The sequence below is a fragment of the Cydia fagiglandana genome, chromosome Z (assembly GCF_963556715.1).
Source record: "Cydia fagiglandana chromosome Z, ilCydFagi1.1, whole genome shotgun sequence".
Classification (NCBI taxonomy): domain Eukaryota; kingdom Metazoa; phylum Arthropoda; class Insecta; order Lepidoptera; family Tortricidae; genus Cydia; species Cydia fagiglandana.
In genome coordinates, this window is record NC_085959.1 from 21579997 (window position 1) to 21595866 (window position 15870).

The following is a 15870-nucleotide window of genomic DNA, read 5'->3' on the forward strand; positions in this document are numbered from 1 at the left end:
TTGATAATTTGTATCTGCGTCATTAACTTCGATCTGCCGATACATTTTAATGATATCTGCGACATATGCGATTTGGTGAGTTCTCCATCTCAGCAGTATATCGCGTAAATCTTCTTGCAGAGTAGGACCTACGAGCAATGCATCGTTTAAGGTGACCCCATTAGTTCCAGAACATGACGCTTGAAATACAACTCTAACTCGTGTGGTTTGTTTGTCGTCTCTTACAACAGCATGATGTGGTAGGTACACGCAATTCTCGGCTCTTTCTTCATCATCTACCTTCTTCATGTGTTGCAGATCTAAGTACTCTTGTAAGACGTCGTTGTAATCTTGTTTCAATTCTGGATTCTTATCTAATCTTCTTTCTAGCGACATCCATCTCTTCACTGCTATCTCTCGTGAGTCACGTGGTAGCACAGGTGGTTCTTCTCTAAATGGCAACCTGACCACGTAACGACCATCTTCTTTTCTTTTGTGTGTCTTCTCATAAATGTCTTCTGCCTTCTTTTCGTCTGAGGTTAGTGTATTACTTTCTTCTTCTATGGTTTCTAACTCCCAGAACTTCTTCAGCATGTTGTTAAGATCAACATTAAGATGCATGCTGACGATGTTTTTTGTGGCAGTGTGCTCTGTCCTCACATTTCCGCAAACTATCCACCCCAGGTGACTATCTTGTGCTATAGGTGTTCCTGAGGGGCCCTTGATCACTCCAGGTTTAATAACTTCGCTCCAAACTTCGACTCCTAAAAGCAAGTCGATATGACCTGGAGTGTGACATGTTGGATCTGCGAGGCACAACTTCTCTACATGTTTCCAGTTTTCCATCTTGACTTCATTCTCCGGCATAATGTCGGTGATGTGACGCACAACGTAAGTAGTTGCCTTCATCTTCATCTTAAGCTCGATTCTTGATGAGAACTCTATTTCTGTTACATACTTGAGCGTAGTCTTCATTTTCTCAACTCCCGTGACATGCCCACTGACTGAGGTACGTCGTAAACGAAGCTTTTGTGCGGCGGCCTCAGTTATAAAAGACTCCTGTGAGCATGGGTCCAACAGCGCTCTCATCAAGTGTTTTTCTCCGTTCTCCGCGTATACTTGCACTAATGCAGTTGGCATCAGTCGCGCGTGACTCCCCGTAGTGAGGTGAGATATAATATTCTTTTTATTTTTATCTTCTTTTTCTTCCTTTGTATCTTCTTTTTCCTCTAAAAGCTGCGCTGATGCCTCCGGAACCGGCGCAGAGGTCTGAGACTGCGGGCTCCCCGTGCTGTGTAGCAGAGAGTGGTGTTTTCTCCCACATCGGCGGCAAGAAGATCGATGTTTGCAGAACTTGACTGAATGCCCCGGTACTAGGCAATTAAAACAAAGCCGCCAGCCTTGCACATATTCCACTCTCTTATCTACTGCCAATTTCGTAAACTCCTTACAAGTGTATAATAGGTGGTCTTGGTTACAAAAAATGCATTTCTGTTCGCTTTTATTTACATGAAAACTTCTTTTGTTTACAGGTGCACTCGGCGACGGAGCTTGTATCATTTCCAAAACACGAAATCTTTTTTCCAGGAACTTGTTTAACATGTTTAGTGTTGGTAATTCACTAATTTCTAGGGACCCGAGCTCGAGTTCCCATTCTTTGTGTGATTCGGAGTCTAATTTATTCACAATTAAATGAATTACCAGTGTATCCCATGTATCAACTTGTATATCTTGATTTTTCAATTTATTCATACATTCACTTGTGGTGTCTAACAAATCTCGTAACCCTTTCGATGTTCCCGTAGCTAATTTTCGTTGATTCACTAATCGTGCCAAAATAGTGTTTACAATAATTCGTTTGTTGTTGTATCTTTTTAATAAAATATTCCATGCCATGTCGTAATTACTTTCGCTGACAGGTATATGCTTAAGTAATTGTTCCGCCTCACCTGATAAACTACTTTTTAAATAATGCATTTTTTGCACTTTATTGAGTGTGGTTTTATTGTGTATTAGCGATGTGTACATATCGTGAAACGAAGTCCATTCGTGATAACTGCCCGAGTACTGTGGAATATTAATTTTCGGCAACCGGACTTCATCACTCACACTAGTGGCAGTTGGAGGGTTATGTGAACTCGATGTACTTTCTCCGCTTCGTGAATTTAACTTCAATAACAAGTCCATCATATTTGACCGTATTTCGATGTATTGTTCTTCGACTTCCATAAAATAATCTTTTGTGAAATATTCATACTGTCCGCGATCTTGTTTAGGTACCAATTTTAACATTTCCATATGATTGTTGTGAAACTGATTCCAATATTCGGTCAATATTTCCATCCGTAACTGTACATAACCACTAGTTAATCTTTGTTTCGGCGATTTCTTATAATTTGAAATAGTTTTCGTCAACAACGCGTACACGTTTTCTTGTTCCTTTATATAGTCCTCCATAATGAAGATATACACACACCAACGTTTGTATACACTTATCAAGTCTATTTATCACTTATTATACAGTTTTTTCACTTTAATTTCTTCTTAAAACCATTTAAATTTGTAAAAACGTAAACAACATTTGAGGTTAATTTTGATGTCACACTAATATAGTTCTTATATCCGTTCGGTAAGGACCACTTTTGTACCGGTCGATGAGAGGTGTGGGAGAATTAAAAATGCAGCGTTCATGCAGATAGGTAGTGCAAGACAATTTATTGAAGTAAACAAGTATGCTTGATGATTTTTAGGACCCGTAACGCCATCTATTCGAAGTAATGAGTTTTAATACATAAGATTGATAAGTTCAATGGTTCACATGCAAAATTAGGACTTTAAAATTATTGTGATTACATAGTAGATGGCGTAAACATCAAACCGTATATTAATTAACTTGAACAGGTGCAATTTTATTTTAAGTTAGGAACTTGAAACTTTGTAAAAAAGTATCAAATTCAAATACAAGAAAACTAATATCAGCGTTTTAGAAAATTCATCCCCCAAGGTGGTGAAAAAGGGGTTGAAAGTTTGTATGGGTATCAAAAAAATTTTCGAGTGCGGGACTTGAATCTTTGTATTTGGGGATATTATTAGAAGACAATAAAAGTTATTTCAGCGTTTTGTAAAATTCATCCCCTAACAGGGTTAAAAAGGGATGAAAGTTTGGATGGGGTTAAAGTTTTCTTTTGAGCTACGAATTTGAAACTTCGTTAAAAGATATATTATTAACATACAAGAAAACTAATTTCAGCATTTTTGAAAATTCAACCCCTAAGGTGGTGAAATAGGGGTTGAAAGTTTGTATGGATATCAAACATTTTTTCAAGTGTGGGAGTTGAACCTTTGTATTTAGGGATATTATTAGAAGACAGGAAAAGTAATTTCAGCGTTTTGTAAAATTCATCCCCTAACAGGGTTAAAAAGGGGTTGAAATTTTGAATCCATTACAAATGGCTTTGAAACTTCTTAGAAAGGCATAATAGCCGATTACAAAAAAAAAGTGATTGCAACGTTTTTGGAATTTCAACCCCTAAGGGGGTTAAAAAGGGGATGGAAGTTCGTCTGCGGGTGCAAATTTTATTTTAAGCAAGGAACTTGAAACTTTGTAAAAACGTTTTAAATTAAAATACAGGAAAACTCATTTCAGCGTTTTTGAAAATTCATCCCCTATGGTGGTGAAAACGGGGTTGAAAGTTTATATGGATATCATACATTTTTTCGAGCGCGGAACTTGAATCTTTGTATAAGGGCATAGGTACCTAATTATGAGAATACAAGAAAAGTAATTTCAGCAACCAACATCAAAATCCAATTGACTTAAAACTTCATACAACTTGCTAAAAAAGAAAAGTACTTAATTTCAACATTGCTTGGATATGAAAATTATAGGTACTAAAGATGTAAAATGTTGAAGATAAGATTCCACGCGGACGAAGTCGCGGGCAACAGCTAGTATATAAATGCAAGTGTCCTGACTGACTGACTGACTGATTCATCAACGCAGAGCCGAAACTATAAAAACCAGAAAGTTGAAATTTGCACACCAGATTGCATTTATAAAGTGTACAAGAGATAAGAAGCGATTTTGAGAAATTCAACCCCTAAGGGGGTTAAAAAGGGGATGAAAGTTTGTATGGGGTTAAAGTTTTCTTTTAAGCTAGGAATTTGAAACTTCGTAAAAAGATATATTATTAAAATACAGGAAAACTCATTTCAGCGTTTTTGAAAATTCATCCCCTATGGTGGTGAAAACGGGGTTGAAAGTTTATATGGATATCATACATTTTTTCGAGCGCGGAACTTGAATCTTTGTATAAGGGCATAGGTACCTAATTATGAGAATACAAGAAAAGTAATTTCAGCAACCAACATCAAAATCCAATTGACTTAAAACTTCATACAACTTGCTAAAAAAGAAAAGTACTTAATTTCAACATTGCTTGGATATGAAAATTATATGTACCTACTAAAGATGTAAAATGTTGAAGATAAGATTCCGCGCGGACGAAGTCGCGGGCAACAGCTAGTTTAATATACATCAACCCAACCTTCCATAGTAACATTGGCAACCCACAAACGAAGGACTAAACTCCGACTTGTTGTAAGTAGCTATATGTGTAGTTATATACTTAAAATAAAATAGAGCAATGCGATTTAAGGGTATTTTGACTCAAAAGAGTACTGAATTTTTTTAACCATCAAATTTTGACCGAGGAATATCAATTTAAATAAAAATGTTTCAAAAGATAATTATTTTTGTGACGCAAACTACACAATTTGAATTTTGTATATTTATGACATAGGTACGATTTATACGAAATGATTAGGTACGAGTATAGGTATGTAAGGTTTCAATTTCAACTTGATTGATACCCCCACGCGTCCCCAATATAAAGGGAGACAGACTAAGGTCAAACGTGAGTCATCCATACAAAAAAAATTGTAGGTTGCCACAGGTGGGTAAGTAAACATTTTTTGTAATAAACGCAATAGAATAAACTTTCCATCGCCATCTTATTCATAAAAGGTATCAAACCTTCGTTATATTTCATCCCTTTCTAACAAACACAAATGTAAAAATTACAAATAAGGACAATAAACCATTATCAATGGCTTATAGGTATAAAAACTATATACTTGACAGCCGTTTATGAATAAGTGCCTAAATGAAGCGATGTTACCAAAGCTTAATCGAAGCTAGTTTTTTATTAAATCCCTAAGCCGTTTTACGTGCGAGTTCCTAAGCATTGGTATTCTCGTAATAAATACTTCACATAAGATAAATAGAGTGAAATTACAGTGTTATAAATAAATTGTTGTGAGGATATTATGTGCCGGCCGGTCATTACTGTCCGCTTTGCGAGGCGACAGCCGATCAGCAGTGCAATTGCATTCTAACCACTCACACCGCTCTATGCAATAAACGGTTCAGAAACAATAGTTACCTATCCTTAGAGACAAACATTTATACGTAAAGAACTATTGAATTTGGAAGCTGTAAGAAATAGTAACAATATATAAGAATACCGGGTCATTTTTGGACCATTAGCCATGTTTGACTGAGATATGTGAGCCTCGGTCTTCCTCTGCCTCTTTTCCCCTCAATCTTGGCCTCCAGGATGTTTAAAAAGAATCTGTCGTGCCGTATCAAGTGGCCAACCATCTTGCCCCTTCAGTTAGCTATTGTGTCTAATAGGCATCTCTTCTCTCCTGCCATGCTCAGGACCTCTTCGTTCGTCTTCCTTTCTGTCCAGCTAATCCTTAGCATCCTCCGCCAACACCACATTTCAAAGGCCTCCAATCGCTCTCTGTCCCGTTGTGTTAGCGTCCACGTCTCACACGCATATAAAGCGATGCTCCAGATATACACCTTAACTAAGCGTTTTTTGATATTCTTCGAGATGTGTGCTTTGAGCAGGTGTTTTTTGCTATTGAATGCTTTTTTAGCCATTGCAATCCTCTGCTTGATGTCCGCCGTGCATCTGGAGTCATTGGTAATAATACTTCCTAGGTATTTATATTGTTGAACTTGTTCTATTGCTGTGTTCTGTAGTAATATTGGATTGTGTAAAGATTGGTGTTTAGAGATGGTCAGAATTTTGGTTTTCTTACAGTTTATTTTGAGTCCGAATTGTGTGTGAAAATATCATTCATTTCTGAAACTAATAACTGAGCCATGTTTGAATATGTCATTATAGATCAGAAGTACAGCACATTTGAAAAAAAAAAACAGGTGTACTTTATTTTGTTTTTTTTTTACATTTTTATCCATCTATAACAAAAAAACCTTTTAGCAGGTTATTCATATTACCATATGGCTAACTGGTCAAAAAGACCCTGTATTTTATAGGTATTCAGTTATGTTGTAAATGACAAACATACCGCTAGGCTTTTTAAGATTTATGGATTTTATGGTTTCGCCATGTTCGTCCGTCTATCCGTTCGCGACTTTGCTCCTTGATCCATAGTACCTACTAGAAAGCTGAAATTAAGGCTCTAAAATCTAGTGTGGGGTGTCGTTAAATATGTAGGTCTTTTAAAACGAATATGGGTCTTCGGGAACCATTTTTTGATAATAATGTTTTCGGAAATAATTGCTTTGAAAGCAAAATGATTGTGCCTCCCGCTCTCTCTTTTAACTCTGAACTAACTAACGTGAAAGTAAAGCTTTCAAGGAAAACTATAGCGAACATGACCGGTAACAGAGCCAACAGGAGTGGTTTTTAATGACAGTAACAATATTTTTTGTAAGTTTTTGCAAAAAGTCGTCTTGATGGTAACTGATTACTACGGAACCCTCACTGAGCATAGCCCGATATGCTCATGGCGGATTTTATTTTAATTTAAGTGTAAAAAAGGTTTTTGTGAAATAGTACCTAAGTACTTAGTATGCAAAAGGAAATTCTACGCATATTTGAAGAGCTCATTAGGAATTTTGAAAAGAGGTAGTAAAATTTATTGTAGGTCTAAATAGTAAGCTATTATATAAATATTATCATCATCATCATCTCAACTGTGGAAGTGTGGAATAAGTACACATAGGAATCTATAAAAAAATTAACAATAAGGGAGTGGATGGAAGAAGAATTTTGCTGTTTTTCCAAGTTTTGCAAGAGGTTATTAATTAAACTTCTAGCATGAATATTTGTTTATATTTTCGTTCATCTATTGCCACTATTAGTACCTACTTGTTCTAAGGAATAGGTAGTCAAGCTGGAGTGCCCTGCTCGACTACACTTGCACGGTCCCGCCGCGGCGCGGGCGCAGCCACAACAGCCTGTCATTAAATTTTAGTATTTATAAACATAAAATATAATTTCCCCGTCAGATGGAATTTATTTATTGTACAAAAGCAACGAGCCGGCCGGCAACGTGTAATTTTTATCGTATTAGGGATGAATCCTTGCTAAACATTTAATATATTGTTGCGAACAATAAATATAATAGTTGCCGTGGAGAATTATGATTGATTTGACACCGGTTTGTTTATACCGTGAATGTACATGTAAGTACTTTGATATACAGGCCTATTCGGATTTCGAGATAATCACAAGATCTTGAGACGATTTAGACATCAATTAGATCTACATAGATATTGACTAGATGTGACTTGGATATCTAAGTCATAACTTGTCGAAATCGTTCAAGAGGACCTCCAGAATCGCGGAAATGTCAAATTTGACATATCTATCTTACAAATATCTTTAAATTATCCGTATCGTAACTTGTTGAAGTCTAGTAGAAATCTAATTCATTTTCCGAATCGAGCCGATAGTAGGCAGACATATGGTACGACCATAACTTTATTGAGATGAGACGGACCTTAGAACGAACCAAAATGCGTGCAGCAATTTTAGGCAGCAAATCCTAGCACCAATGGCCAGTGGCACTTTATTAAACTACATACATATATGATTCGGTTAAATTATGTTCTAATGTATGGGCAAGAAAAACTAATTATAGCCAGCATTCTATGAATGTAGTATGATACCTTTGGGTATGGTGCTTTACGCACACTAGCGTCCCTCCCCCTCCCCCTGACGCAACTCCCCCTTTTAGCATGAAATATGTCCCGGTTTACGGTTTTTTTTTATTTTTGAGAAAAGTATTAGAATTAGGAAATAAGTGTCAAGGTAAGAAATAATCCTTAATAAATTTTAAACAAAAAAGGTTATATACAACTTTTTGGTAAGACTCACCATATTCATGTATTAACTTGTTGAAGTTCATTATAAGTTAGTACGTGATAGGACTGAAAAAAATCTTATACGGAAAATAAGCTTGCAAGGTTATTGTCCTGTATGATTTCTTTTAGTACTATCACGTACTATGTTATCTTCTGCAAGTTTTTCAACGGTTAAATTTTGTCGAAGTTCATCTAGCCATAGCATGAATATGGTGCGTCGTATCAAAAAAATGAATATAACCTTTTTTGTTTAGAATTTAATAGGGAACATTTCTTTCATTGACACTTTTTTCCTATATAGTATACTTTCCCCAAAAAACAAAAAAAACTCTCAATCGGGACATATTTATGCGTAAAGGAGGGGGTTGCGTCAGGGGGAGGGGACGGGACGCTAGCCTGCGTAAAGCACCATACCCAAAGGTATCCTACTACATTCATAAAATGTTGGCTATAATTAGTTTTTCAAAAAACACAATTTGACCGAATTAATATATAAGTGCCTATTTAGAAGAAAAAAATAAAAGCTCTTTAGAAAGAATAATATTTAGTGGGGAATAAACTATTGTTAAAACAGTTTATTAAATAATCGTTGCGTAACCATACCTACGCATAAAAACATAACCGTTATGAGTACATATAAGAACCTCCTTCTTTCTTTGGAAGACAGTTAAAAATGGAGTTGTATGAAAGAGCTTATAGATCACGCAAAATGTTATTAATAAAGTTATTATTGTATTTCACTGATCCAATCCTTCGTCAGCTCGGTAGAGAGGAGCTTTTGTTGCTGATACTATTCACAAACGAATTTCTCTCCAAAATCTGCGGAAAACGGCGAAACGGCTACCTATTTTTGAAATACAAAAGATAGAAATTGGGAATCTACTGGTACCGGCCACTAGTTTTCAACTATATTAGTAAAATTTAAATGCCCCTAGTAGTGGAAATAGTTTTGATTGAAATACACGAAATCGAGCGGTCGAAATTCAAAAATCGGAAGGTGGAATTGCCTTGGAGTGAATTTATTGGATGCCAAGGGTTGGACGACCACTTGATAAAGCTACTACTTACAAGTCAATTTAACGGGTGTTCGGGTATACAACGGCGTTTAACGAGGCGTCCCTGGTCAATGTTGCCGCTATAGACTTGTAAAATTCCTACTTGTAGCTTTCTAAAATGCGCCCATGTGGCCCATAGTAAGATTGTAACCACATATCGGAGACTTAACAATTTCCAGAGTCAATAATAATATAGATATATACAGTGTGGAAAAATAAATAGTGCCCTCGAGGGGAACTACCTTAAGTTGGCTCATTTTACTTAAAGGAGACATTCCTTTATTAAATTAAATACATCTCCGTGATATTGATATTTATAGGTATATTGATATGATATTGGGCTATCAAAATCGCTGCAGACTTTTTTTGGCCTAACCCTATCTAACAACTACTTCTATATACTCTTCTGGCGATTTGGCGTTTTTGAAATCAGTATGTTATATTATATGTATTCATACTACCCGGAGATGACACCGGTCACCCTACCCATCGAATTAAAAGAATACTCATAACTAAAGAAGACTCGACGCTTTCATGAACGTAGTCTAGTAACGCCATCTACTGTACAATGGTGGCAACCATTGCAGAGCTTGTCGAGCTACAAACCTAAATTGACTCTAATTCACTTTGGAGAACAGAGGTGGAGCATGGAGCATCAGTCTTATCAGGTCTTACTGCTAAAATTTAGCAACTAAACCTAAGTAGTTATCATTTTATCAATTATTTATACCTAGGGGAGGTAGGGGACCATTGGACAGTCGGAAGGCTCGGGCAACCCCTTGTAAAAGTCCTGATTTACAAGAATTATTTTAAGGGTTTTGACGGACAGACGGATGGACTACCTACAAAGTAATCCTATAAGGGTTCCGTTTTTTCATTTTGAGGTACGGATCCCTAAAAATTATTAAAATAGGTACCTACCACTAAAACTGCGAGATATACGAATATGATAGGATTACTTACATAAAATAGCATAAGTATGTGTAACAAAATTTCTCATGTGATTTTCCCTAAAAAAAATCAATGGACATAGTTACGACCCACATTTTTATGTATACTCGTAAATTTAATTTATTTAATGATTGTTTGACACAAAGGAAAAACAAATGAAATTAAATAGGTAATATGTACTTTTATTTGTTTTTCTTTTTTGAAATCTCGGCTTGCTTTTTTTTTATACGTAATTTTAGTTTTATTAAAATATAGTAGGTAACTTATTTTAATATGTATTAGGTATAGTGGCTTATGTGATATATTTTAATAATGAATAAATTATGATGAATGGATTTATTTACTCCGCCCTCCTTATAGTAAGCTACAGAAGGCTATAGGGCTGCGTATACGTTTCGCAGCTAGTTGCTGGTGTTGTTGCAGTGAATAGAAAACGATAGACGCGCAAGTTCGTTGTCACCGTCAGTAGGTAAGTATTATAAAGTTTATAATAGCAAGAAACAATGATGCATTCCAATTTATTTTTCTGACGATACGTTAGTTTTTAATACTGCTTTGTAAATCAAATCAAAATTCATGTTTGACCGTGATGTCACAGTGTTTTACATAAAATATGCTGATTATATATCGTTTCTGCAGTACGACTTCACAAAACAGTTTGAACTGCCAGTACGACCATTTGATTCGGTCATGTTCTAATGTGTGGGGTAGTCTGGGGTCCATAATCAAATTAAGTATATCCAGCGAATAGGTGTCGGTGTACCTATACCCAAATCATTTGAGGCGTTTCCTCGATTCCTTATGGATATCATCATCACAACTGGATTTTGATAATAGTGGGACGTAGTAGGTACCAGTCTGGGAGTATACCTATGTATACATAAACCAAAACAATTTTCCTATTCGTTTCAGAAATCACGAAACGGAGTGTTTTGTACCTATATACCAAGGCCTGTTCACTTCCTAAGAAAGTTATGTCCCCAAATAATTGCGCATGTGTGCGCCTTAAGCTTCTATGTGTGCGTTGGCCTCCGGGAAAAAGTTGCGAGTAATAAAAATAAAAACATTTTTCTACAGCAACATTGCTCCCAACTCTTATTTAAATTATCACGAATTTTATACAATATTAATCATAAAACGGGACTTAAAACGCTTGAAACTTAATTACATGCGATTAAGTTTTATAATGAATATTTGCTTCCAACTGTCTTTATCAATGTTCATAAAATATATGGAGGGTAGGTACGTCTACCCACCATAATAAAAAATATATTTGTCAATGACTCTGTCCAACTGCTGTGGTTAAAGTTCATAACGAAAATTTTATTTATTAACTCTTTAAATAATACATACAACATGTACCGCTACGTACCACTTAAGACTGTAAGTCTGTACCTACATGGATTACAGCAATGCACATAGAAAATGTGCTAAATGCGGAGCAACGGCTGTTGAAGCAGCCAGAGTGAAATTTACAACTTTAGTGGGTTCAGAAGGAACCGAGTCATAACGCATCTGGAAAGCGTATTAATTAACCGTGAAGAAATGTATGAATACAAGTTGGAAATCTGTGTAAAATGCCGTGTGTAAAGTGTAGTGTATCTGTGTGTAAAGTGTAATAGGTAGGCATGCCTAATGTTATTTGTATAAAAGGTACTGAAAACTTTGTGAATGCGCTTTATTAATGTCTATTTTTTTATTAAGTTGCCAGTTGCCAGTTTTCAGTGTATATTTTTATATGTAAAACATTTTTTAATAAATAATATATATAATGTTATAAACATAAACATGCCTTTTATTTAAATCAATTGATAATACCACAAACAAGGGGTAATATTTGCATCTTGCATATATTTCGTGATATGAAGATAACAAATATGTTTATCAATAGAATTACTACCTACCAATACCCGCCAGGCTAAACCGGTTGTCAACTTTAGTTCCATTGGTACACAAAGACGGCGCCACTAGTATAAACGTATAAACGGTTGGGGACATTTTTTTGTATGGAGTTACCGTTCTTCTCCTAGTGTGTATTATATTCTTTGCTATATACTTAACCAACTTGAGAATCTCCTCCCCATGATATGTTGAAGTCGGTAAAAAAGGAAGCTGATTTGACCCTGCAAAGGCTTCACAAAGCAATGTGCTGCCGTGTCGTGACCACACCACAGAAACCATGTTTATGACCTTGTAGACAATTACTGCATGTAATTTTTTTTGTTGAAATTTGAACTTTAATATCTGTCAACACAGTTAAATCTCATATCCGCCATATATGGCTTCGTATGCGATAAGGGGTAAATGCAACCGAGTCCGAGCCGGGCTCAGCACTTATTACCCCGTCTGCGCAGCACATGCTCTTCACCGCGACGACTGTCCTCCGTCCTACCTGGAAAGGCGGCGGCGGCGCGGCGTCCGCGTCCCTTTCGCTCAAGGCCGCGACTACCCGACAAGCCGAACTACGTCCACTCACCTTCATAATACGGCACACTTTCCCGTGCATATCAATGCCGGACAAATGAACCTTGGTCAATTTCAGTTACTACTACATTTAGGTAAATGATTGGTATCTATGTTAAATGTTTTTTAAACGTCTCGTAAACTCAACCTACATGTAAGTAATATAATATTTATTTATTATTCACGTCTTACCTACTTATTTACATCCCTTTATTATTCCTCTTTATTTATTTTTCATCATAGGCTAGGTTTTTATAATATGGATATAAAAGTAAAGTAAAAGTGGGCATAAAAAAATACAAAATACGTACGTAGTAGGTACTTAGGTAAGTAGGTACCTACTTACTTATTTATTCTTGCAGTTTGAAATCAATTAGGTATATTTTCATATAAATAATGTAGTAACCTATTTAGGAGGAATCCTCATGTAAAATTGTAAATGTATCTAGACTTACTTGCTTTTGACGGGCTAGGAAGGGAAATGGGTCTGGATCTGGGAAAATGTACTTACTTAGATTTATATTTATGTGCCTACTTACTATTAGAATAGAATGTACCTACTGGTTTCCGTTTTCTTTCACTACGATCAAATGAATAAGTTTAGTATATTTTTAAAGGTACCTTCAAAAGTCAAAATACACACAACACTACCATCTCTCTACGTAAGTAAGTACTTAATTTGAATTTAGAATGAAATGACAAGTGTAGGAGGTACTGTTTTGCTGTCATTGTCACATGGGCCGCCATAACAACAAAATAAAAGCCGCACTTCACGTCTGTTTGATATCGAACATCACGCCAGACCCCACTCTGCCTCTCTTTTGTTTACCATACGAAACGAAAGAGATGCACACATGCCGCATCGTAAAACGAGCCTTACGTGCACTGACAGCAACAAGTATGTGATCATTTCAATAGGTATACAATATACAACCTTCATGAAAGCGGTAAATTTGAATTTCCAGCACAAATATTACGTACCTTTCGAGGTGGTGGAAGAAACTGGCTCAATTACACACGACACTGTTAGTTTAGAGAAACGTTTGGTTATTTGTTTGTGTAGCGCAGGCGTCGGCGCTGGGCCTTGAATCATAACGGAATATAATCCGGCGTCGCCGGCGGCCGGCGCGGCGGCGCGACCGCAGCGCCGCGGCGCGCCACGGCGACCCCGCACAACAAGCCCCGTGCTCCCTCTCCGCGAGTCCGCACCCGAGCCTTCGCGACCAGAGGTCCTGCCGCGAAAATTGAAAATTATCTGCCGGGCCTCTCCCTCTCTCAGAGAGTAGACGAATGAAATGACTAGCAGTATGTCCTGAGAGTAACCTAGGGCCAAATTCGACATGTACAACTGTCAGATTTCTCATCCACGTCAAATCAACAGTTGATTTTATTGCATACTGAGTGTTGATTCCATCAACGGTGGATAATATCATTTGGTACAACCAAAACTCAACTCTAAACTAAGGGTGGTTCGGTTTGGTTTGCTTGTCACCCTAACTACTGTGGATGTGGATTGTCAAATTTTGACATTGTACCAGGCGTGTCTCACTCCGCGATTTCATCGCTTTGCTACAGGTAGCTAAAAGTACATCCGGTCGGCCCCAATTTTGGGGTTTGCCAAGGCCCCTACGTTTTCTGTTCTCTTTGACGACGCAGCAACTAGTACCATTTCTCTCTCCTCGCTCTTTTAAAATGCCATTTGTCAAAAAAGGACAACCATACTGTTGACAAGGTGAACTTCAAATCAAGTGTTGCCTTTTTTGATGCATCCAGGGATGTGAAAAGTCGATTTTAATCATGTTATATATCGATAAACGCTACACAGCGGAACGAAATAGCTATTAATTGAAGCTTCAATATCTTCGTTAAACATATACATCATTGAAATGCTAATGAATAATAAATATATTATAATATAATAAAATATTTCAATTATTGCGGAACACATATCTTAGTAGGTATAGATGGTCAAGCAAATCTTGTCAGTAAAAAAAGGCGCGAAATTCAAATTTTCTATGAGACGATATCCCTTCGCGCCTACATTTTTCAAATTTGCCGCCTTTTTCTACTGACAAGATCTGCTTGACCAAGTATATTTATGTATTTTAATTAAATATCTGAACTTTCCCTTGGTTCCCTGCTGGGGCGTGACGATAAAATTGTGATCTGATAACCACAATAAAGAATAAAAGCGTTTTTGTTCATTTTAGATATCGTTAAACCTTTGAAGTAAAATTAAAATTGTAAGAAATGTCGATAGTTTGTCGATATGACTTTATCGACATGGCTACAGCAAGGTGGTGTTAAATTGTTAATCGTACACTAAACAAAAGTGGCAACAGTGACAGCTCGCTGAGACACCGTCTCTATTATATTATAAGTCTATGGGGTTTGCCATAAGCCGCGCGTGGCGCTGTTGCCACCTAGCGGCCATATCTGTGCTGATCGTAACAGACGCGTTTTGTTAGAGAGTGAGTCTTCTGTACTTAGTACTGTGGCGGCTCCTCTAGCTGTCACTGCCAACGCCGTGCCACAATATTCTAACAGATGGCGTTAGGAAGCTAAGAACGCACAAACTACTAAGAAGATAGTACGTCTAGAAGGCAATTAGTATGTAAGACCTACATCGCGCTGACTGAGTTATAATGTCAGTTTCCATATATATAACTTCCGACCAACTCTCAGTGGACTTCGGTCCCCAGGCATAATACCCGCCTGGAGAGAGTACTCTCTATTGCTTCTCTACCTTCTTCAGTGGAATTTGTAAATTTATGTAAATAATTATTGTAAATATACTTGTACATACTTGTACATATATTTTCTACATTACTATTATTTATTCTGTGATTGTACGTATTCGAGAACTTATGATTTTTCTCACATCAACGGGAGATCAACACGATACGTCAAACGTCGCTTGTCGAATAGGGGTCCTAGTCTCACCTCCAGTGTATTATGTTGTGTACTTTTGTATGCTTAGTATATTCAATAATAATTAAAACGCAGGTATTCTGGTTGGCATAGCCTAAGGCCTACGTTCGAGATGAGACGCTATTGGAATAACCCCGGCACGGCGCTGCGTCCCGGCCGACCTGAACGCAGTCCTAGAACATCAGATCTACCTTTTCAATATTATTTCATCACACTTGCTCGAAATAGTTTTTTTACGTTAAGTGCGAAAAGAAGGGAAATCGCAACAAGTGGTGATCAATTAAAACACGAACGAAGGCACCGAAA